This window comes from Athene noctua, chromosome 5 (assembly GCF_965140245.1).
Source record: "Athene noctua chromosome 5, bAthNoc1.hap1.1, whole genome shotgun sequence".
NCBI lineage: Eukaryota > Metazoa > Chordata > Aves > Strigiformes > Strigidae > Athene > Athene noctua.
The window spans coordinates 53397139-53420042 of NC_134041.1; the positions used below are offsets into that span (position 1 = coordinate 53397139).

The following is a 22904-nucleotide window of genomic DNA, read 5'->3' on the forward strand; positions in this document are numbered from 1 at the left end:
TGTTTGAGGCCTGGTTACTATTTACCTTTGACAAAAGTAGAAAAAAAATTTAACATGTACATTTCATTTCTCCATATGGCTTTTAAGTTGAGTTATTGTCACTTATGCTGAACTATTTGTTTACACTCTAATGCTATCTTTCTCCCTTCCGTGGTGGTATAAGAGCTTTCTTTTGCTCAGCGGTTGCTGGTGAGTGCTCTTTCTTTCTTCTATGTCTTCCACTGTTAAAACATCTTTATTTGTTCTCTTTGTTGGAACTACATTGCATGCTAATATTGTATGGCAAATGCTAAGCACACTTAAAATATGATGATACTTGGATATGCATTCATCACTGAAAGAGCCTCTTTTTTATTTGTTCAGTAAAGCACTAATGACAAGTTCAGATCCCAGACAAATTCTGTGTCCTCCCAAGATTTTCTGCAGTATCAATAAACTTTATTTTTAATGCAGCTGTCTTTTATTAAATTTGTTCATAAATTTGCAAGGTAAACTTGCTTCTACAGGTAGATATTTATCATTTCATAGTCTTCTAACCAGATTTCCATAAATGGAGTTTTAAGCACTGTCTAAATTATTTCCATGCCATCTCAAATGTTTCACAGACCATTTTTGTGTCCTAATGATGATTCTAAGACAATGGAAATATGCATTGACATGAAGGAATGTTTCCTTTCACACAGCTTTTTTTTTTTTTTTTTTGAGTCGCTATAATAACTTGTATTCCTGCTCAAGGTACTTTATAAATTCTGGATCTAGTTCAGTAATACATTCCTATTTAACAAAGCATTTAAGCATATTTGAATTATGCTGCCACAAGAGAATGAATCCAAGTTCACATGTCAGGAACAGGAGAAGACCCAGAAGAACCTACTTCTTGGCCCTTGAACTGACTAGAGGATCTTGAGGCATTGCTGTGAGTGCTGCAGTTACCTGCCCAGGGTTTCAGCCACATCGCCACTCAGATTTCTTCTTGAATGAATTAAGATGGGATTGGGTGAGCCAGAGAGCTCATCTGAGACAGTCTGTTCAACACTTGTAAAATCAGTAAGTTTTGTCACAATTGCCGCAATTAGCTCATGTTCTGTGCTTGGAGGATGGAGCAATGTGGGAGCTGCCCTGGCTCTGGGGATGGTGGCAGCGGGCTGTTTCCAGGAGCTCCTTGGTCCTGTTCAGACTGCGCAGTCCCATGGCATTTTGGAGCAGCCAAACTCTTTACTTTTGCCTTCTTACTCAGATGGGTGGGATGAGCTTTTGTAAATTTGCTTCTTTTTTAATATTTCCATTACTAACACTTGCTCTTAATTGACAGTCAGAACCATAAGAGTTTATTCCCCCTTTCCACCCACCTTTCCCTTTAAAGCTCCCACTTCCAGCTTGAGCAATTATTACAGATGCCTTCACATTACTTTGCTCTCTCTGTAAACACAGAGCCTGACATCTGGCATATTTTGAAGTTACTTTATTGAATCTTGATTGTTTCTGTAACTAGGCTGTGCATGTGTCATACCTCAGTGACAGTAAATAGATATATCTCTTCCTGCACAGACTGAATGGGAGGTACTCTTCCAGGAAACTCTGTGGTGGCCACAGGTTGGAGGACTGATGCCCTCAAGGCTGAACTTGTGAAACAGGGATGGTTTCTACAAGAGTGGGAGGGTGTACACATGCTCATGACTACACATTGGTGTCAGGACACTGGTAAGAATGGATCATAAGATGGATAAGCAACACAGAAGAGACAAAATGCTGTTAGAGTTTATGGCTGAGTCAGTTTTGGGGGAAGTTGTGTTTTGGTAGACTCAGATGGGGATGGGCATGAAGCTTTTCCAGATTTAAAACCTTTTTTTTTTCTCCTGTGAACAGAAGTTCCTTGCTAGTGTAGTATGAAACTCTATAGCTTCCAGTATGAGCCAAGTGTTAAAGTAGGTTTTATTTTTATAAATTGGGAGATACTCTGCAAAGCTCCCCACATAGCTCTACAGTTGAAAAAACCCAGGAGCTTCTAGCATGATGGTGTGGAAATCTTGTATGTATAGCATAAAATTCAAAGACAGCCAATGGCATAGGAACCAAGAGAATTAACCTGATTTTTAACTTAAAGGTGAAGTCAGTGTCTTATGCACATAGCAATCTGGATAATTGGTGCTCTTGGGTTTAAGATGGCATTTCCTGCCTCCCTATAGCTAAAAGTGGCCCTAAAATCGTTAACAAAGGCTATTTTCAGGCTTTCTGCTGATGTGGAAGTGTTGTGCCTAACTTACAGGTTGAGGAGGAGACAGAGGGAGGCGAAATGATTTGTCAGGGGTCATAGAGGAAGGTTAGTAGGATTAAGAATTGATCCCAGGTATCCTAAAGTCTCTTCTGACTTTTTGGCTGTGTCAGGAAAATCAAATTTTCTGCATTTACTACAGGAACTGACAGAGGATAAATGTTTTTTTTAAGTTACATTTGGTATAAACACAATTCCTTTTCAATACTTTGTGTTCGTGCGTGTCTTACGACAAAGACTGAAATTTGTTATGAAGGGCTATAATTCTTGCACGTTGGAGGGGGAGGAATGAAATATTTCAGTTAATCTCTATAGCATATTCCATATTTTTCCTTGCTTTGGTTACATTTTTTGTGAGGCGAACTATGAATTCCCTTGCCTATTATTAATTTATTGTTACTGGAACATAATAGTGCAGAATGCAGTTCGTCCAGGAAAAAACTTCAGCAGGGAGTGAGTCATTGATGGTAATAAACTTCTGTCCCTCTCAATAGACCATAGGACCGTTTAGAAACATGTTTTTGCCATGATTCCTGAATTGCTTGTGCTTTGTACAGCAGCTGGTAGAGATAAAACTGAATGGAGCTGGGCAGACTCCCTGTCTCCCCGCTATTACTATAGCATGTTTCTGAATCATACACAAAAAATGGTTTTGGTATGTAAAAGTGACTTCAGAAAAGCAACTCTGACTAGAAAACAGCCAGCACTGCAGTGAGGATGCATGATATTGAGTGTGATATCTACCACAGATACAGTGCTCAGGGAGTTAGCAGTGCATTGACCTGCAGAGCTGAGCTCTCTCGCATTACCCTTCCGCGAGATGTGTTATCTCCTAGGAGCCCTGGGGCCTTCAGGAGGTCAATCTGAACTGAATCAGATAGTGTTTCAAAGCTGCTCTGGTTAGGATGCAGCTTTGCACGTTACTGTCTGTAACCTCCATCTTGTTTGGTGTGCAAGACCTCAGTTGCAAAAGGCTGGTCTCTTGTTTGATGGAGCTGTGTTGCATGTTCCCTGCTCTGCTGGATCCAGGTACCCAGGAGCACGTGCCCTCTTTGGGTCCAGGAGAGTAAAATGTTTTTCTGGCCCTGATCTTTTGCTCTCCCCATGAAGAGGCAGTGTGGTTAGTGACCGGGTAGATAATAAACATCTTTTGAGGATCTTGGATCTATTAAAAATGGCATTGCTGAGGCGTGAAGAGCATAAGCATTCCTCAGGCAGAGAACAGTTTCTGTGGCACGGGTCTTCAGTATGTGGTGGGAAGGGTTAAATGCTTTTAATATAATTTCCAGCCTTCTTCCATCAGAGTCCTTTCAAGGCTCCTGGTCCTCCAAGATACTACTGCATCCATAGGGGAGGGTGCGTTGTAGCATTGCTTTCCAGAGTATTCAGGGAGCTGTGTTGTTATCAAGAACTGAGCATATAACCGCAAGGGCCAGATTCGGTACAGCTCATTAGATGGTGTGTGAGGAACGCTCAGTTACCAGTTATCAACGCCTCGGAGAGGTGCGGGGTGAAGCACTCTTTATTACGTTCTTGCAAGACCGAGCGCCCCACCAGGTGGAGGCGCCTCACAGCCCTCGCGCAGTGGTTTATATCCCTTTCTCCCAACCTTGAGTTCCCTCCCCTGATTCCTCACTGCCTGAGTACTCCAGGGTGTACAGACTTCCCGAACCGCCTACCGACGCGCCCCTTCATGTATGCGTTCATACGTCGCATGTTCATGGAAATGAACCTTGGCTTTCTCCGGGGCAGAGAAGTTAATATGTATGAGCTCATCACGCAAGTGTACTAAGACAGAAAAAGTTCCAAATTTATTTTCCGAGTCCCTCTGCATCCATCTAAAGCTATTTCTAGGTACTGGTCATCACAGTTGACAAAAGGACTACCTGTCTTCTCACCCTAGGCCAGGAATTTCAGTGGTTGTGAATTTCTCTCGCTAATTGTTTTGGTGAATCGCTCTTGCCATTCCCATCAGGGTGAATATGCGAAAACAACATTCTTTCCCTTACAGCATATTATGTATCTGTGCAGCAGGCTGCCCCATCACATTAATGGGCTGAGTCAAGTAAACATCATGACTGAAGGTTTTCCATCCCAGCCCTAAGTGAATGGGAAGGAGTCGGGGTAGGTGTTGTGTGAACTCTAGAGCTATGGCTGGACAGACACTTTTATAGCCCAGTGCAAATGGAAAGCTACATTGCATAAACAGTAAATGAACCCAGCTTTGTCTGAATAATGCTTTTATTTCTAGTTTATCATATGATGGCTTTAGCTGACAGATTTTATGATTCTAGCGAGTGCAAATTGCTGTTATCCTTCAGGGCATGTTTTCATTGTAAAGCCTGCAATTGGGTGACTTTTCTTGAGTGCTGTGGTGTTATCTGTAACACTGCCTATTGGAGTGCCAATACAAACTTCTTTATTTTTTTAGTAGAGTATCAAGCCATATTTTTTTTTTTGCAGGCGATAATAAGGTATTATGAAGTATTTCATCATTTTTATCAGTGTTTAACAGATTTCCAAATGTTTCTTCCTTAGAATAGCCTTTGTAGATTTCACATATTTGCAAAAATATTTCACTTTGTATTTCTCCCAAGTGTCGCACTGCTTCTGGAGTGGTGCACAGCAGCAGCACCACGGGTGGGGATATGCAGCATGCCCAGGTGAATGGCACACAGACAGTCAGGCTATGCAGGTTCCCAGCCTGTCATTATCTCTCGTACAGGAAAGCTGTAGGAGAGATGCTCAAGTATCTTAGGGTTTATATCTCCTCTGCCAAAAGAAGCTTTTTTTGCAACACTATGACGCTATCATGAGACTGGTGAAGCCTCACAAAAAGAACCACTTCCTTCCCACTTTCAGCAAACAAAGGCTTTTCTGTATTATATATAAAGCTCCTAGCCTTCTGTTTAGGACTTTGAACATCCTGCAGATACCCATGTACCTGGCTTCCTGTTATTTACTAGAATACACAGTCTGTATATCAGCATCCCGTGCAGGTCAAGGTTGCAGACAGACTTCTTGCCTCTCAGTCCAGAAGGTACCCTCCTAAATATTTGATGCTGCCTACTTGCTAGGGTTTTAGGCTCCCTCATGCCTGCTGCTGTGCTCTCCATCCTTGTTCTCTCCATTAGTATATTCAGGAAAGCAAATTGCACACACATAAAAAAGGAGGTATTTGCATTCACAAAATGAATGTTTGTTTGCACCACTGCTTGTCCTTCAAATGCTTTCTCAGCATGCTCTGAAATGCTTGATAAATCTCCACAAAACTCCACTTGGATGTATCACTAGCTGTTGATGAGATAGATCCTCTAGACATGCAAATCCCACCCCCAGTGCAGAGCTGGGCATCTCGGCATTTTCGTGATGCAAACTCCCAACAGCTGAAGACTTGGAAGTGCTGTGGTGTGCTACTGTAAGGGATCTTGGCAACTCACTGGAGAAGATGGAGCTGATGAGGCTGTTGCAGAGGTCAGAGGAGAGCTGGAGCAGATTGTCCCCAAAGCACACAGCCTCAGCCTAGTGCAGTGCTGCCCACTGGGGCAAGGGGGAATAATGTTTTTTGCTGATTCTGCTCACAGAAACAGGTATCACTTGGGAGCTGCTCTGCACCTTGCTTGCATACAGCCCATCACGCTGCCTGCTCTTCCTCTCTTGCTGTGATCTGGAGCACCACTTGCATGATGCTGCCTTGTCTAAGTCCAGCAGTGGGGCAGTGGCATCCTCCTGGGCTGTCTCCATTTCTTGAGGCTCAGTGGGCACCTGACTCTGATGTCTGCCTAAAATGCCATTGACTTCTGTGGAGTAATCCTGATTTGGTTTTACACAAACAAGATTGAAACTGGGCTGCAGCACACAGATTCTGAAATTTTAAATGAAATACATTGTTCGCTCTGTCTGGAAATCTTAAATGTTGTAGGTACAGTCAAGGGGGTGACTGGAGACCTGACTGCCAGGGGCTCTGAGCTCTTGGTCCTCTGCTGAAAGGGAATGGGAGCTGCACAATCACAGCACATTTATCAGTCAGGGACATGTGTGTTAGATGCACAAATATTGTGGGTTTGACCAACATCCAGAAGGTGTTTATTCCCTGGCTAGGACTGACTTCATTTGTTTTATCATTAATTGTTTAATTTCTATTCTGGGACAGGCCAGCAGAGTATAAACAGAAGAATAATACAAGTCACTGCAATTGTATTTAAACTGTTTGAGTTCATAAAGCAGAAGAAAAATTATTACATGTACTCCTGTTTTACCTAATGAGCTCAATGAGTGGCAGGAGAGGAGTGCACAGTGAAATGCAGGATGGACTGTGTGTGCTCCCTGGTAGTGCTGATATACAGTTGTGTGGTTGTTTAGGTATTTTTCAGTGCTCACATTTAACCATGAGACAACGAGGCTGAAGGTAAGGGAAGGAAAGGGCAGAAGGTAAAAGAAGACAGAGCATACTTTTTTTTGGACATCTGGATAACCGCTGCATTGATGTTCAAAAAGGGCTGTGCTGTGGGTACAGGGCATGCAGTGTATAAATGTGAATTGCAAGTGCAAGGATACCCTCTTTGCCCTCCGTACATGCTGCATCACCAGGCAGTCTCAATGAAAGGGTTATCGCAGACTCCTGACCAGCTGCAACAGGTTTGTAGAAAGCCCAGGAAATTCAGTGCCAGTTCTGAATAGGCTAATGAATCTTAAAATCCTTGAGAGCTGTGTGGGGAATCTCTAAAGAAAATAAATGTGGAGTGCTGCAGGGAAGGATGGCTGGATGCTGTCTGTCTGCTGTCCCTGGGTCTTGGCTGCTGTATTCAGCTGCCCTTGTAATCCATCAATCACCTCTATTCCTGTGGGATGTTCTCCTTCCCTGGTCCCTGCTGACCACACTTGCAGGTTGCTCTCTTTTCCCAGCCTGTGCAAGCTCTCCTGACCTCTTCTTGGTCACCCAAGTTCACCACACAGCACTGCTGCCATGTAATAGTAAAATGCAGCAGTGCTAAATCTAACAGCTATTGCTTTGCTTGAGAGATACACAAGTCCTCTAGAAACATGGTTCATGCCAATGTTGTGGTCATACTGGGGAGCTTTTGCTAAAGTTGTGTTGCTCACACTATGTTGAAAGAGCAGTCCATGCTATAATTTGGTTCCGCCACTCCAGACCCATAGCATGGGAACATCTGCTACTGGTATCGTACAAATCACTGGAAATCTTGTCACTAAATTCAGCCTGGGCAGGGCTCAGTGGTAAAGTTCCTTCTTTGCAGGGAAGAAGGAATTTGCTAGGTAGACATCGTTAAGTTTTGTAATCAGATAAATATGTTTCATTTCTGCATTCTACTAAATATAAGGAAAACAAGTGCTGTCCTAATTAATTCTAGATAATTTTAGGTAATGTGGATATGTGGTGTCTGGCATTGGTTTTTGTCTGCATAATTATTGGACGTATGGGCCATAAGCTCCCCTGGACATCTTTCCCAACCTAAAATTAGTAGCAAAGAAACTTTCTCCTAGATTTCATTACTGCTAATTTAAGCCCCATGTGTTTGCTTCCTTACAGAAATGGGATGCCTTTCTGATACAGGAATTACTTCTGTTGATTCTTATCCAATACAGATATTTTGCAGAACTTTTCTGTCTTCAGTGACTGGTATGGCTTTGCTCTAAGCTTTTTTTTCCTCTTGTTTCCTACTTCTATGATTATCTGATGGCTGCAGCAGGCAGTGATCTGACTATCTGCAGTTGGTTCCCATTCTTGTACGTATTTTTATCCTTTCAAGCTAACACACAGCAATTGCTGTCATTTTCACTGAAAACTAAGCATACAAGTATCCATTGTTACTTGTTCTCATTTGCTACCTATTCTTCAGAATGATGGCAGATGTTGAGATATAGTTCGAGCTTAACACTGAACTCCATCGTGACCAAATGGAGAGTGCTTGTAATCTGTGAAAGGAGTTTGTGTGCCCAACAGCTTCCTAGTGGATGTGTCTGGAGTTTACTCAGGTCACCTCAAGTTGTGTTGCAGGTTCAGCATAGCAGGTGTTCATTTAAAAGGCAGAGAAGTGATCTATTACATTTCATTGCAGAGCTCTTCCCTTTCGATCAAGCGTTAGTTATACAGGATGGGTGAATAGTGGTCAGTTTGTATAGATACTGTGGAGAACAGCTTCTTCTGGGTATCTCTGTTTATCTGCACTCAGAGGTGTTTTAAGCAGATCTGTGAGGAGTAGGTGTTGCTCAGTTAACATGGCACGTTTGGTTGACACTGTGTTTGTTACATTAAACCTTAAAGAGGAAATAAAGAAAAGTTGCTGCTTACTGGCAAAAGCTGGGTTTCCCCCTATAGCAGGCATCTCTCCAACAGGGCTCTGTATTTTGTCTTTTAATGTTGTGTAATACACTTTAAAATCATTGCTTGCTTGTAAATATTTTATTGTTTGAATACACTTTAAAAGGCTCTTAATATTTAAATCTGCACCCTGAAATGTTTTCTGCATGGCAATTAGAGTGCAGCCAGAGAACAGTGCTTCAGCTTAATGGCTTGTGAATTCAAATTGTAGCAGTGCTGTTTTCTAACAAGCGTTTCTCTAATTTTCACCAGCAAAGACCAGTGCAAAGCTAAAATATTCACCATGTTGGAAAATATGTCTTTAATCCCAGGACTGTGGAATCTGAAATAACGATGTGTGACCCAACAGGACTTTATTGTGGGTGGGAGATTGTTAGCTGAATGATATAAATTTAGCCTGCCTCAGTTGACTTCAGAAATAATTCTACTTATTAAATAAATATTCTTACAGATTTTCCACTCATAAGAATGGACTGGAAATTTCTGTATTGAAAGTATATTTCAGGTGTAATCACCATATATCATACACGATCACAGAGACCATAATAATCCACATCATCATATAGTCATCCCAGACCTCTGCAATGACTCAGGTTTTTGTGCTGGCCTCATTCACGCTTGTATCAAATTTACTTTTCATTAGTGCTTGTTAATACTCTTCAAATGGGTAGGTTTCCCTTCCCCATGGAGTTTATATATTAGGGTGTATTTTCTTCAGGATGTAGCACATTTGTATCCTTGGGAGTCTGCTCTCCCTCTCCTGTCTTCTGCCATCTTTCCAAGTGTCTCTTGCTTATTTATTAATTCTTCCTAGTGATTACATTTCCTAATTAGTGTGTTCTCTCATTTCACTTAATGTGCTATGGCCCTCTTCAGGTGATGTGACTGGATGTGCATCTGTCCATCAGGTATCTTGTGGATACCTTGGCTAACTTCCTCCCTAACAGAGGCATCTGTTTCATAGAGTGTAATTATTAGAAAACATCATGAATATCCTCATGGCTGCTGGTTTCTTTCCGTCAGCTCAGCTACTTACATCTATTAATGGACTTGACTGATGGAATGTGCATTATTCTCAATCAGCTTTTGAAACAATTCCCGTCTGTTAAATTATTTAATAATTCTATCAAATTCCTTTCACCCACTTTTTCATATAATTTTGGATTTTAGTTAATTTCATTTATTTTATGAAACAAGTGTCTTTTTTCTGAACAGACTTTTTTCTGTAATTGTCACTTTTCTGACATCTGGTAAAATATCTCCATCATCAGTCATATTTTTCCATTAATTCGCTTTCCCAGCTAATTTTGCTTGTAATTGCTTTCATTTTTGTGAGTTGGGTCTTTTTATCATATGCATTGTTCTGTAATCACTCTTTTGAACTTAGTATATTTCACATGCCAAATGTAATCAAGTTGAGGAAGTGGAGCACCTGTCTGCTACTATTTTTATTCTTTAACTCCTCTTTCTATGTGAAGATGAGATCTTATGTGGCATTTCTTATGCCCTTACTGGCAACCTCAGGAAGTGAACAGTCAAATTACAGTTTAACTTCAATTAAACACTTGGGTCTTGCGAGACGTGATAGGAGCTTGTTGCTGATGGCATTGCTGGGTCAGGCTCTCGCTGCTATGGCTCTGTGTTCTGTGTCAGCCATACCCAGTGGGACCCTCCCTGTTGTCCTGACTGGAACTCTCCTGCAAAAGTATTTGCTGTGTCTTTTTCCCAAATGACTTCCCAGGCTGACAGCATCCGAGATCCTCACTGTGGATTTGAGGAGCCAAACACTGGGCTTGTGCTTGCCTTGCTGCTGCACCAGGAGTGCAAAAAATGCAGTGCTGCATCTGACAGCATCAAGGCTGCTCTGAAATAGCTGGTAAGAAGAAATAGCCAGTAAGCTCCTTTGTTTTGCCTCTTCTCCTGGAGAGTCTTAAAATATTTGAGTTATTTGGTGAAGTAGTCTACTTGTCACAATCTCTCTGTATTGATTATCATTTGTGTGATAATTAAGATGTCATTTAGGGCAGGCTCTTGATGCAGAAGATGTTTCTAAAATAAATATTGCTAACAAACCTTCCCTAAGGAATAGATTCACCTCCATGATGAGGGAAGCTTTAACATTTTACTGTGTGTTTCAGCGGGGTGCGAACTTGGACGTTGCCAATTAGAATGGCTCACTTCCTGGAGGGTAATTAGTTAAGTAACTAGTTATGTGCCCATGTCTTTAATCCTTTAACTAGATCAAAGACTTAACCTAGCACAGTAATTCCTAATTCCTTTATGAAACTTTACTGAGATCCTGGACTCCTTCCAGTCCAAGAGGCTGCTGCTGTTTCATTAGTGGTTAGCTAGGAAAGCGGCTAAGAGCAGCCTTTAGGATTGGTGTCAAGAGTGACGTTAAAGGAATATTTGTTCTTATTTGAGGTGCAATAAATCATTTTAAAAGCAATGAATTGGCCCGAGAAAAATCTCTCAGTCGATCAAGTACCTCTCTGCTTGTGATATTGATCTTGCCCTGAAGAGATGAGCTCTAAAACAAAGATATGAGGTATGACTGCTGGTGATGACTTTTTGGGAAACTAATTTTTTCTAGTGACCTTAAAAACTGATAATTAACAACTGTATCAATAGCTATATTTGAAAAGATTATTATCTGAAAAATGCCTGCCTGTGTGCTTTTGGTGGTTTAATAGCTGAGGCAGGCTTAAGTTCATACAATTCTCTGAAGGAAGTAATTTCATTTGAGTGAAATGTGCAGAAAGGTAAGTGCAGTATCTGTTACACCAGTGGACCAGACCTGGAAGCTGCTTTACTCACTAGAAGCTCAAAATAATCTTGATGATACAGTTTGAGAAGTAATTTGGAGTTGGCAGATGTGACTCAATAGAGACAGCAGCGTAATGCTGTTCTTGGACAGAAGAATTCATGGGTGCAGATGAATATTAGTGCAACGGGGATCTGGGAGACAAATTAAGCAAGAAGTGGTGAGATTCTGTTGCAAAGAACAAAATTTTATTCTCAGAGGAATTGGCAGAAGCCCCAGAGCTAGGTGGGGACAGTTGTTCCCCTCAGTGACAGGGTCTGATCTGGGATAACATGTCCAGTTTTGACCAGCATGCTTCGAGAAAGATGTGGAAACACTTAGAGCCCAGAGGAGATGAACAAGAACAATGAGGCAGAGGGAGCTGTTTCCAATGAGAAAACTGTAGAAGTGGATTCATTTCCTTTGAGGAGGTGAAGCTTTCCTTGGAGAAGACTATGAGAAACTGCAGAGCAATCTCCTGTCCTTCAGCAGCAGAGAAGGGGCAGCCAACTTCGGTGGAATGTTTTAGTCAAATATGTGGGAAAAACTTCTAGTGGTAATGATAGATAAGCAGTAGGACTGGTTCCTGCAGGAGAAACCTGTTTCATGGGAGGTTTTAGTAAAAGTCAGACAACATCCATCAGGTCCAGCTCCTCACCATGCCTTGTGCCCTGTGCATGCTGCAGCTCACTCTGTCCCCTCTCCTTCACGTCCATCCCTGCATGCATGGTACACCCAGGCCTGTCCTACTGACGATCACAGGCTGAGTCCTTGCAGAGAAAGTCCACCTCTAATCTATGCAACAGGTATCCTGCAGGCGCACCAGTGGGATGAACAAGAGGACAGTGGTTTAATCCTGACCTGGTGGGACCACCTCAGGGGTGAAAGGGTGCTCAAGCCTGTGGAAGAGTATTATATTATAGGATTAGGATTGGTTAGCATAGGGGTCAAATGGGCAATCCTGGATTTCTTTTAGGAAACTATAGGTGAAACCTAAACTACAACCTTAGTTATAAAATCTAAAAAGTGAAAAAGCCCCTATTTGTAAAATTCATAAAAGCAATTTATAGACACTTTGCTGATCTTATCTCTTGCCAGTGGAAAGGAGGAAAAATCAAGGTGGCTGTATCATGTATCTGAGTCAAGAAGCTAAGAAAAGTAGGCAGGTTTTAGGTCTTGTCTTAGTGAATTTGTTTTCCTTTCCTCTTCATTATAGATGTACCCGTTTGGTAGCATTTTGTACCTCCATATGTCTGACACAATGAAGATTTTTCTGTCTTTGATATAGGAGTATATTGGGAATATCACTTGAGAGCTGAATTTTAAGGTTTAACTCATTTAAACTTCTAAATAATTGGTCAAATTTTCACAAATTTTGAAACACTGCAGTCCTCTTAAATTCTTTCTGAGGCCTCCGGAGTTTGACTGCTCAGTGATATCCAGCCTCTGAAAATCAGGCCTGTTTGTTTATTTGCTCTGAGTGGTGCTGCTTAAAGTATTGTGTGATGGGTGAAGCTAATTGCTGAGCACTCAGAATACACCTGATCTGGTGCTCACCCTCCACCTGTATCCAACCTCCTGTTCTTTGTGAGCATCTGCACTATGCAGCAGGATCCCATAATATGAGAAGTAGTCAGGACCGAGCAGAAATGAGCTTTGTGAGAGCGGATAAGAGCGACTTGTGCTGGAACAGCAGTTGTGATTGTTGTTTTCTACAAGTAGATGATTCTCTAATCCTCTTAAGGACAGCCTGGGTAAAATCCCCTTTGTGACATTAGGCGCAACTCTGGGCCAGGTGGCCTCAGCTTCTGTCACTGGCTTCGTGAGCTGCTTTGCTCAGAGGAAGCTCTCTGTGCTGCTGCTGAAAAGACACCATAGAAACAGCTGAGCTGCCAGGTGTGCGGGAAGAGTCCTGGGTAACAGCCAGCGAGACCTTTTGCTGAGTACAGCTAAGCTAAGCGGTCCTGTGTGTTTTTAGGTCCTTGGAGCCTGTGGGTGTCACAGAAATGCTGAGTGCCCTTCCTAGCAGTTACATATATAAAAGTATAGTAAAATATTGGGCAAAAATAAAAAGGGATGGCAGTGTGAGGTGAGGGACGAATGAGATAGTATGGGAAAAGCTTAATGATGTGAGCTGAGCTGGCACAAGGAATATTTTGCAGCTACCTCTGCCTTTCTCTAGGGAAAACCACTCCTTTCACTGATGTCTCTGGCCTGTGCAGTTGCAGAGGAAGGTTTCTCCATGTGGTTGGATTGTGACTAGCATGGTGAAGGAGAGGTCAGGAAGTGGGATGGTGGTCTGACACCTGACATTATTTCCCTGCTATGTCCTAGACTTTCTATGTGACCTTGGAACATTGAAGGGACCCAGACTATCTAAACAGTCTGAAACAAGGACTTCGAAGCTGGGACATTTCTCCCACTTGCCTTAGTTGATATTCCTTGTACAAGCCAGTAGTGACCTGTTAGAAAGTGTTATTGTCCATTATTTCATGCTTAATAAAACGTACCCTCATCAGAAGTCAAAACTCAAGCTCCATCCCATTGCTTTCCTTCTACGGTGCTTTTCAGTACCCCTTCCCTCTCCCATCTCCTTGCACCATACTCAGTCACCAAAATCTGCATCTTGAACACTCCTCCCTCTTAGCGCTACAAGTAATGATGAAGACTCTGTATGAATGCCATATGGCCACCTTCGTATTTGTAGCATAATGCTGAAATTGTTGTAAAGACGAATGGCTTTGAGATTGTTTTCCTTTCAGTTTGGTAATTATTTTTGTCTTTGCTGTGACTAGCCAAAGAATTTTGGTAAGCCAAAATTCATCTTTGGAATGATACAAAATGCATTGTGGGAGCACATCAGGGCTGTTAAGTTCTCTGGATTTTGGTGAAGATAATTTTGGAGGGTGCAATCCTGAGGTTTTTACTTGGGCAAATCTCCCACTGACTCATCCAAGACTACCATGTTAAAGTCATCAAGAGATTATGAAAGGGTCTGAGACTGTATGCGGTATGTTTCTGTAGACATTTTTCAATGTGTCCAAAGCGACTGCTATTAGCTTTATTTTCATGTCTTCTGGTTTATTTTTAATTCCTTCACCACTCTTGCTTGTCTGTTGTAAAAAGACCCTTCCTGATGTGAGAAAGGAGCCAAACATTTCTGATCTTTCGTCCTTTGTAAAGAGACGGTGATGGCAGGGTCTAGGGTTGCTGGTAGTAACATCTTCAAGGGGGAGAAGATAATATTTCAGTCCAGTTAACCACAGCAGCTTTTCTGTGGTGACATGTACCACCCTCACTTAGTCCTTTTGACTCAAGATTCAATTGATAAAGCAGTTGGGGTGCTGGAAGCATCTCTAGGCTGGAAGAAGTTCAACATCTTGGTATCAGTCAACTACTGACTCTCTTCTACAGATTGTATATGAACAATATTGTCGTGGTTGGAGCACAGAGGGCAACTCAGCACCATGTAGCTGCTTGCTCACTCCTTCTCCCTTAGGAATGAGAAGGAGAAAAATACAACAAAAGGCTCAGGAATTGAGATAAGGGCAGGGAGGGATGATTCACCCATTATGGTCACAGATAAAAGACAGATTCATTACGGGAAGAAAAAGAACATCAATTTAATTAAAACACGACCACTGTTTAATAAACAGAGTAGGACAGTAAAAAGTATAACCATATCTTAAAAAACATCTTCACCCCACTCCTCTCTTCTTCCCTGTCTCAGCTTTGCTCCCAATTTCTCTAACTCCTTCCCCTCCGTCCCGAGCTGCACAGGGGCAGGGGATGTGGGGACTGTGGTCATTCCCCCCTCTCCTTCCTCCTCAAGGGGAGGACTCCTCACACTCTTCCCTGCTCTAGCATGGGGTCCTTCTCACAGGAGGCAGTCCTCCATAAACTTTTTCCCAACATAAGTCTTTCCCACTGGCTGCAGCTCTTCACGAACTGCTCCAGCATGGGTCCCTCCCATGGGCTGCAACTCTTCCCAGACTGCTTTGGTGTGGGTCCCTCCTGTGTGTTGCAATCTTCCCAGCACCAAACTACAGCAGCAGGGGCTTCCCACAGAGTCCCAGCCTTCTTCAGGCACAGCCATCTGCTGCAGCATGGGGTCCTCCACAGGCTGCAAGTGGACATCTGCTCTACTGTGGACCTTCATGGGCTGCAGAGGCACAGCCTGCCCTCTCACCACGGCTGCAGGGGAGTCTCTACTCTGGCACACATCTTCCCCTCCTCCTCCTTTCTTCCACTGACCTCAGTGTTCTCATAGGTGTCCCTCTCACAACTCCAACTCCTCCTCCTAGATTCCCCTCCTTAAATATGTTACTACAGAGGTGCAGCTACTGATGCTAATTGGTTCAGCCTTGGCCAGAGGCAGCTCTAAGTTGCAGCCGAGGGAGCTTTGAGAAGCTTCTCACAGGGGACTACCTCTGCAGCTCCCTCCCCTGCTACCAAAACCCCTGCCACACATAGGAACCCAACAGAAATGTGTAACATGCAAGATGTGTCAGTTCACAAAACAACTTTCAGATACATACTGTGATTTGCTTGCTCTTTTGTGAGTTTAAATAAACTTATGCATTTCAAAAGAGCTTCCCTCTTAACTGTGCCCTAACATCTTGCTGGAGGTCCAGTGTCTGCCATGGAAATCGATCTCCATGGCTCCATCATTCAAGCAGGACCAAACCGCCCTCTGAAGGTATTTTTCTCTGTTCAGTATTCTTCCTGAAACTACTGTTTACAAAAACAGACTACATGAAGGAGTCTGTGGTCTGAGCTTTTAGATGTTGAAACATCTGGTTGTTGAAATCTGGTTACCCCAGGACCTGTTCCTGGCTTTGTGGAGCTCCAGTCTTCCTGGGTTTGGGTGCATTTCATGAATAGGTAAAAAGATGATTAAGAAAAAAATCAAGGCAGTGTTTGCTTCAAATTAGCTATTAACAAGCTGTAAGGCATGGGACTGTTGCAGCATTACTTTTTTGCTTCAGTGGAGCTACTCCACATTTCAACTGATGTAAAGAAGATCTGAATCTGTCCTCTTGGCTGCTCCGCTTCAGCAATTGATTCTAAATCAGCCTTGCTATCCAAGCACGTAGAATTAAAGATTTGTTACTAATTATGTAGCTGCAATTCCTGACTATTTTTCTTCCTAGTTTAGTCAAAATCTTTCTGACATTTAGCAGATTGACATTCTCTTAGCATCTCCACAACAATCTGTCCAGTTTGTTTAAGAAGGCAACATTTTTGGAAGAAGCTGCAGCATCTCTGCTGGAAACTCAAGTACCTGGCAAGAGACGCTTGAGATACTTGTTGAGCTGGCCAAGTTCTGCTGCTATGCTTAATGATTGCAATGGACAGTTGTGTGACCTCATGTGTCTTTGATTGTCTAGGGTTCACCTTTTGGTTTTTTTGCTAGAAGGCTTGGGAAAAAGCCATGTGGGGTTATAGACCACAGCAAGAGCCCTGTTGCCCTGGGTGGTTCATTCTCTGCAGTGCTGACTGCTCTCTTTGGTGAGAGGTGATCGATGCCAGCATGACACATGGTCCTATTTCTAGTGTGTTTGCACATTTCCTCATTCCCATGGTGGGAATAATGACTGCTTGCTGGTCAGATGTTGTCATCAACACTCAGTGAATATTTGACTCACTCACCTCAGGGAAGGTGTAAGTGGTGGATGATGGTTCCTGTTCCCAGAGGTCTGGAGAAGACTGGGGCAGGGGGGAAAGATTTCCATATTAAACTTGCTGTTTTGTGACTTTATCTTAAGGGTCTACCTAATTAATAATTAAATCTGTCCTAGGCTAAAGATACAGGACCCATGTCCTCTGAAACCAAGTAACTACTGAAAGGCAGTCTTCACTCTGAAAATAAACATGATGGTCAAACAATTTATCCCTTACCTGGGGGCTCCCAACTCTGCCTGGGGACTGCATTTCTTCAGCCATCCAGGCTGCTCTCTCCGCTGCTATCTAACAGTGCTCTGAGAGCCTCCTTGCACTCTTCCTTGTGATACCTGAATAGCTTTGCTCTGCAGTTGATTTTTATTTCCACCAGTTAGTGGTGAAGCGGTTCTGTCAAAGAGCCTTAACAACTGTAAAAACACTTTGAAGTGCATAAAAATACTTTAAAGACTCAGTCTCTTATTGTTTTATGTTTTGGGCTGCACTCTTCTGGGTGTTTACACCTGATGCATTTCACATTTCAACATGATCATGCTGACCTCTGCTGATGCCTGTGCAGATGGAGATTGGGATGAATACGTGATCTGTGCTCAGGGTGAGGATCAGCTTTTTTTGTTCACTTGTTTGTTCTTTATTGCAGCAGTTTGGTGGCTGCAGGCATTGTTCCATCTTGTCAGGCACATCAGTTATCTTGCAGGATCAGCCATGCTTATCGTAGGCAGAAGTGGATTGTGTCTGTTTTTTACATAATTTACTGCACAGCAACAATCGTTTTCTGTTGTACATGATGACAGGTACTGAATTCCAGGTTAGTCATATTGAAGTATGCGCTATTTTTGCTACAGTCCTTTGTGGCCATTAGTGAAATGTAGTGATGACTTCGGGTGTTACCAACTGATTCAATAAGGGTTACTCAGAGTTCAGCCTTTTAGCAGATACTTAGCTTATCTGTACTTGTCCCTATTGGAAGATCACTGTTTATTCTCATTTTGAGCCCCATGATTTGGATAGCTTTTTACACATTGCTCATTATAAATTATACTTAGTGTGTTTCCATTTGGCCTGGATTCCTCTCCTTTTAAAAGCCTCTTCCAGGATTTGTTCACTATCTCTGTTTCATATTCAAGTGGCCCTTTTATAACCTTGGTGAGAATTTACATGTAATTTAAAGCCTTGTGTCCAGTTTCAGTTTACAGCCCCCTTTCATTTATGGCAAAAGCACGAAGTTCATTCTGCTGTAGATACAGCAGTTAAATCAATGTTGTTGAAAAGTGGTGAAGACTGGGTTGCAGAGACAACTTACTGGTAAACCAGTCACTGTCTTAATTTCAGAATGACAGCAAATACGAGGACTGTGCTGAGCCAGAGCATCAGTGATAACACTGTAGCAATCAATACCTGTCAACAAAATATTTGCTGATGGATTCCCACTTGTCAAAACTTCGGGGTAAAAAAGGCTGGAATAGATAAAAAAGTTCTTTCCCTCTTGTCCAGGGCTTTTTGTCTATATCTAAAAGATAAGTTCTGCTTTGTTCTTGGTTGAAGAGAGAGTATGACTTCCTTAGGCATTGCTTACTCTGCCTGCTGCTTTGCTGTCTAAGAGGCCATCTATTAAGTAGTACGCTGGCAGAAAATTATACTCTTTTATATAGCACTTGTCATTTGAAGATCTCTAAATCTGTCCAAAGTGGAGGAAATTTATCATCTCTATTTTGTAAATTTAGAAACTAGAAACAGACAGACACTCAAGGTCAGAAAACCATTGCCAGCACTGGAAATAGAACCCAGCTCTTTTGAGTCATGGTTTCTGATCTTGGTAAAATCTAGATTGCAAGTGGGAAAGGAAAATGTTTTTTAAAACTACCGTTGTTAATTTACTTCTGAACCTATTTTCTGTTGCAGTTAAGTTGCTAGGCTGCCATGGTCTCTGATTTACGTATACAAGATAGATAACAATATAAAGCTGTTTGTACAGTGTAACCCAAAACATTGCTTTACATGCAGTGGCAGTAAACCACTGCATATCTTAGGAGTGTCCGTGTCTGCTCTGGGAAGGGTTGGGTTGTGTGGGCCAGCATTGTCCTGTAACGCAGCTTCAGCTATAGAGCAGGATTCAAAGGAATGGGAGTTGTCTACCCGTAACTATGTACAGAGCTGGCAAAATGATGTCTTCATCCTGCTTTGATCCAAGATGTTACTGAAATGTAAATAGTATAATAATAGATTTTTAGATGCAAAGGCAGTGAACGTGTAAAAAGCAAATGGAAAATCCTCATGGGTTGCAGCATCCAGTGAACCTGCTATGTTTTCTTGCTTCCTCAAGTCATTCACACATACTGTTTCACTCCCTGTTAGTGACTAGGAAAACACTTGCAAACCTAATTTGGAACCAAGTACAAGAGAAAAATAGTTCTTTGTGCAGAAGAGTTACTGAGACTTTGTCTTCTGTATGCAGCTGTCTTGGAGAACATTACTGCTGCTTTTAAAAATACCAGATTCTGGCTTGCTGTGCGAGGCAGCATCTCCCTGGGAAAGAAGCTCTCCTAAATTCTACCAGTCTACAATTGGAGAAAAGGGTGTTAATTTTTCATCCTGGTCTTTAGTGAAGGCATTTCCTTTCAGTGAATCACAACTCATCTCTGCTAGGGGTGGCTGCAGCCTCATCATAATGAAAAAATTTCAGTTATATCTATGTTCATAGAATGGTTTGGGTTGGAAGGGACCTTAAAGATCATCTAGTTCCACCCCCCTGCCATGGGCAGGGGCACCTTCCACTAGCCCAGGTTGCTCAAAGCCCCGTCCAACCTGGCCTTGAACACTGCCAGGGAGGGGGCAGCCACAGCCTCTCTGGGCAACCTGTGCCAGTGTCTCACCACCCTCACAGGGAAGAATTTCTTCCTTATATCTAACCTGAATCTGCTCTCTTTCAGTTTAAAGCCATTACTCATTGCCGTAACACTACATGCCCTTGTAAAAAGTCCCCCTCTGCTTTCGTATAGCCCCCTTTAAGTACTAGAAGGCCACTATAACATCTTCCCGGAGCCTTCTCTTCTCCAGGCTGAACAACCCCAACTCTCTCAACCTGTCCTTCTAAGAGAGGTGCTCCAGCCCCCTATTCATCTTCGTGGCCCTCCTCTGGACCTGCTCAAGGAGGTCCATGCCCTTCTTATGTTGGAGGCCCCAGAGCTGGATGCAGTACTCGAGGTGGGGTCTCATGAGAGCGGAGTAGAGGGGGAGAATTGCCTCCCTCCACCGGCTGGTCATGCATGTTTTGATGCAGCCCAGGATACAGTTGGCTGGCTGGGCTGCAAACGCACATTGTTGGGTCATGTTGAGCTTCTCATCGACTAACACCCCGAAGTCTTTCCCCTCAGGACTGCTCTCAGTGTTCTTAAATTGTTTTCCATCACTGCGTTCAAACATCTGCTCCCTGGGGAAGACCATTTGCTTCAGTATTTTGATTTGGAAACTGTAGTGGCGTAAATAGAAAGCAACATCAGATTCAGCATCTTGAATGTGCTTTCCAGTCTCTGCATATCTTTAGGCTATCCACTAGGAAAAAAAGATTGAAAATATTTCTAGTGAATTCACTTAGATGTTAAGTCATTTAAATTCTCAGACTTTTTAGCTGCTGTTGTTACCAGACGTTTGTATGATGGCACAAAGAAGTGGTGTTCACTGCCTCCCCCTCCACTTTCACCCCAGCGTGTAGTCAGGTGGGCTTGGGGACAGCAATTTAATGGGATCCCATTGTTAAAATGGGCAAATCATCTCTGAAATGGAAGGCATCTTAATCTGATTGTAGATGGTGGGGTTTCTTTTTATGGATTAATGCAACAAAATGCTCCTGTGTTACACTGACATAATAAGACAACTTTAAAAATCCTTGGCTTGAAGTTGTCTCAGGTGACTGGTGCATCCAGCCACCCTAAGAGCAACTGGGAGTCTGAAAGGGAGCCTACCTCTTGCTTTTTTCTCTGTGACCGTGCTGGGAATATATTTTTCTAATTCTGAAATGGGAACTAATTGAATGCTGAAGACCATTTCTGCAAGCTGCTGCTGAAATAAGGTGATAAAAATTCCTGAAAGGTTTGTTAATCTAAATCAAAGTGAAGGTGTCTGCTGTGCTTTGCTACAAGATGTCCCAGCAGACCTGTTGCGTTAAAGATAGCTTATGGAAGGGCTGGCCATCCTATTGTGTTGTCTTTTCTGTTTTATGTCACGTAACCTAAAAGTCTTTCTTTCACATTCTGTTGCGGTTTTTTAAGTTTGGGGTTTTTTTCCCCCCTTTCAGTTTTGCCTGCTCTAGAAAGGTACTGATACAGGACACAGTGAGAATAAAAATGAAATCTCGATGATCTGATGGAATAAAACGTTTTTAAGTTGAATGCTTGGACACTTTCTTCAATTAATACCCACTGAATTCCAAAATCCAAAGGGCAGTTTAGATTTCTGACCTAGAGGTTAAACGCTTATTGAATTCCCTTTGATTATCCTCACTGTGAACAGGCCTGGTGGCTGTCAGGGTCGTTCCAGCAGCACAAATGGCCAGATTTCATACTCTTAGCGTAAAGCTCAAAACCAAGCTGGGAACCAAAACAAGTCATTCTGTATTGTCCAGACTGCTGAAAGCATCAAGAACCGACGCTGTTCATGGTCCCACCTTTAGTGAGTGTTCTACAACTTCTCAGTAGAATCTCCTTGAAGAAGTTCATTGCTCATGGTCTCAGCTCCCCTGATAGATGTGCAGGTATCAGGAAGGCTTTGAAGGACTGATATAAGAAAAATAACATTCTGCTTGGGCTGGATCAGATAGTCTCTTGCATATTTATATGTAGTTTTTCTTTTGCAGGCCTGCTTGTCTCAAGGTGGATGCTGTAAGCAATAGTGAACAAATTTAGGACTAAGCTAAACCGAAGATGTATGTTTGGTTCTATAACTGTAGATTATTGTCTTAATTACTTCCAACTGTGGAAGAATGCATATATTTGTAAGGTAGTGAGTACCTTGGTCTCTTAAACTGTAAAACATTTAGCACCTGTGGGATTTAACAAACCACGTGTCTCTTTTTCTCTCTGGCACATGTTGTTTTCAGCTTTATCAAAGTGTGAGAAATAGCTCATGAATCAGAGGATGACCTAGGTCTATTCTAGTTGTAGAAATAAGGCAGGCGTTTTCCATCGGTGCTGTATCTCTGTTCCGCCCCTTTAACTTCTCACTACTCATTTCCCAAATGAAGCTCCTGGACTAGAGACTCTGGGGCTATCTGTGATGGAGGTACCCACTGCAGAGGCATAGGGAGTAACATCCTTGAGATTAGCCACTAAACTCAGTCACTTTAAAAGCAAAGTAAAAATGCTCTTTGTGTTGTGCTTTTCATTTGTGGGTGTTTTGTTTTGGTTTGGTTTGGTTTTGGTTTTGTTTTTTTACCATGCAATGAGCTTTTAAATGCCTCAGAAAAAACGTACTGCTTGGTGGGATTCAATGCACAAGGAGAGGCTGGTCTATTGAATGCAGCAGGGTATCACTCTACAGCCTCCCCTTGTCCCCAAGTCTTCTCATGCTATTTCTGTAGTCGGTTTCCCCCATATAACTGCTGCTGGCAGTATGACCACCTCTTTCAGGCAATAGAAAGAAGGAAAGGCTGTGCCCAGCTTATGTGTTTTCATCACCTTCAGAGAGATCTGTTTATGAATAATATCACTAAACTCCCTACTCTGCAGGGCGAAAGGACCCAAGCCCGGGGTGCGTGTCTGGAAGAAGGCTCAGTGTGGTGTGTTGCTTACAGTGTCATCCAGGGGTTG

The 22904-nt window shown here is 42.5% G+C and overlaps 1 protein-coding gene across 3 annotated transcripts in view; it reads left to right on the forward strand.

Annotated features, from left to right (window-relative positions):
- Window positions 1-22904, forward strand: part of NEURL1 (neuralized E3 ubiquitin protein ligase 1) — a 170065-nt gene that overhangs the window by 33430 nt on the left and 113731 nt on the right. The gene's annotated exons all lie outside the window — the stretch shown is intronic.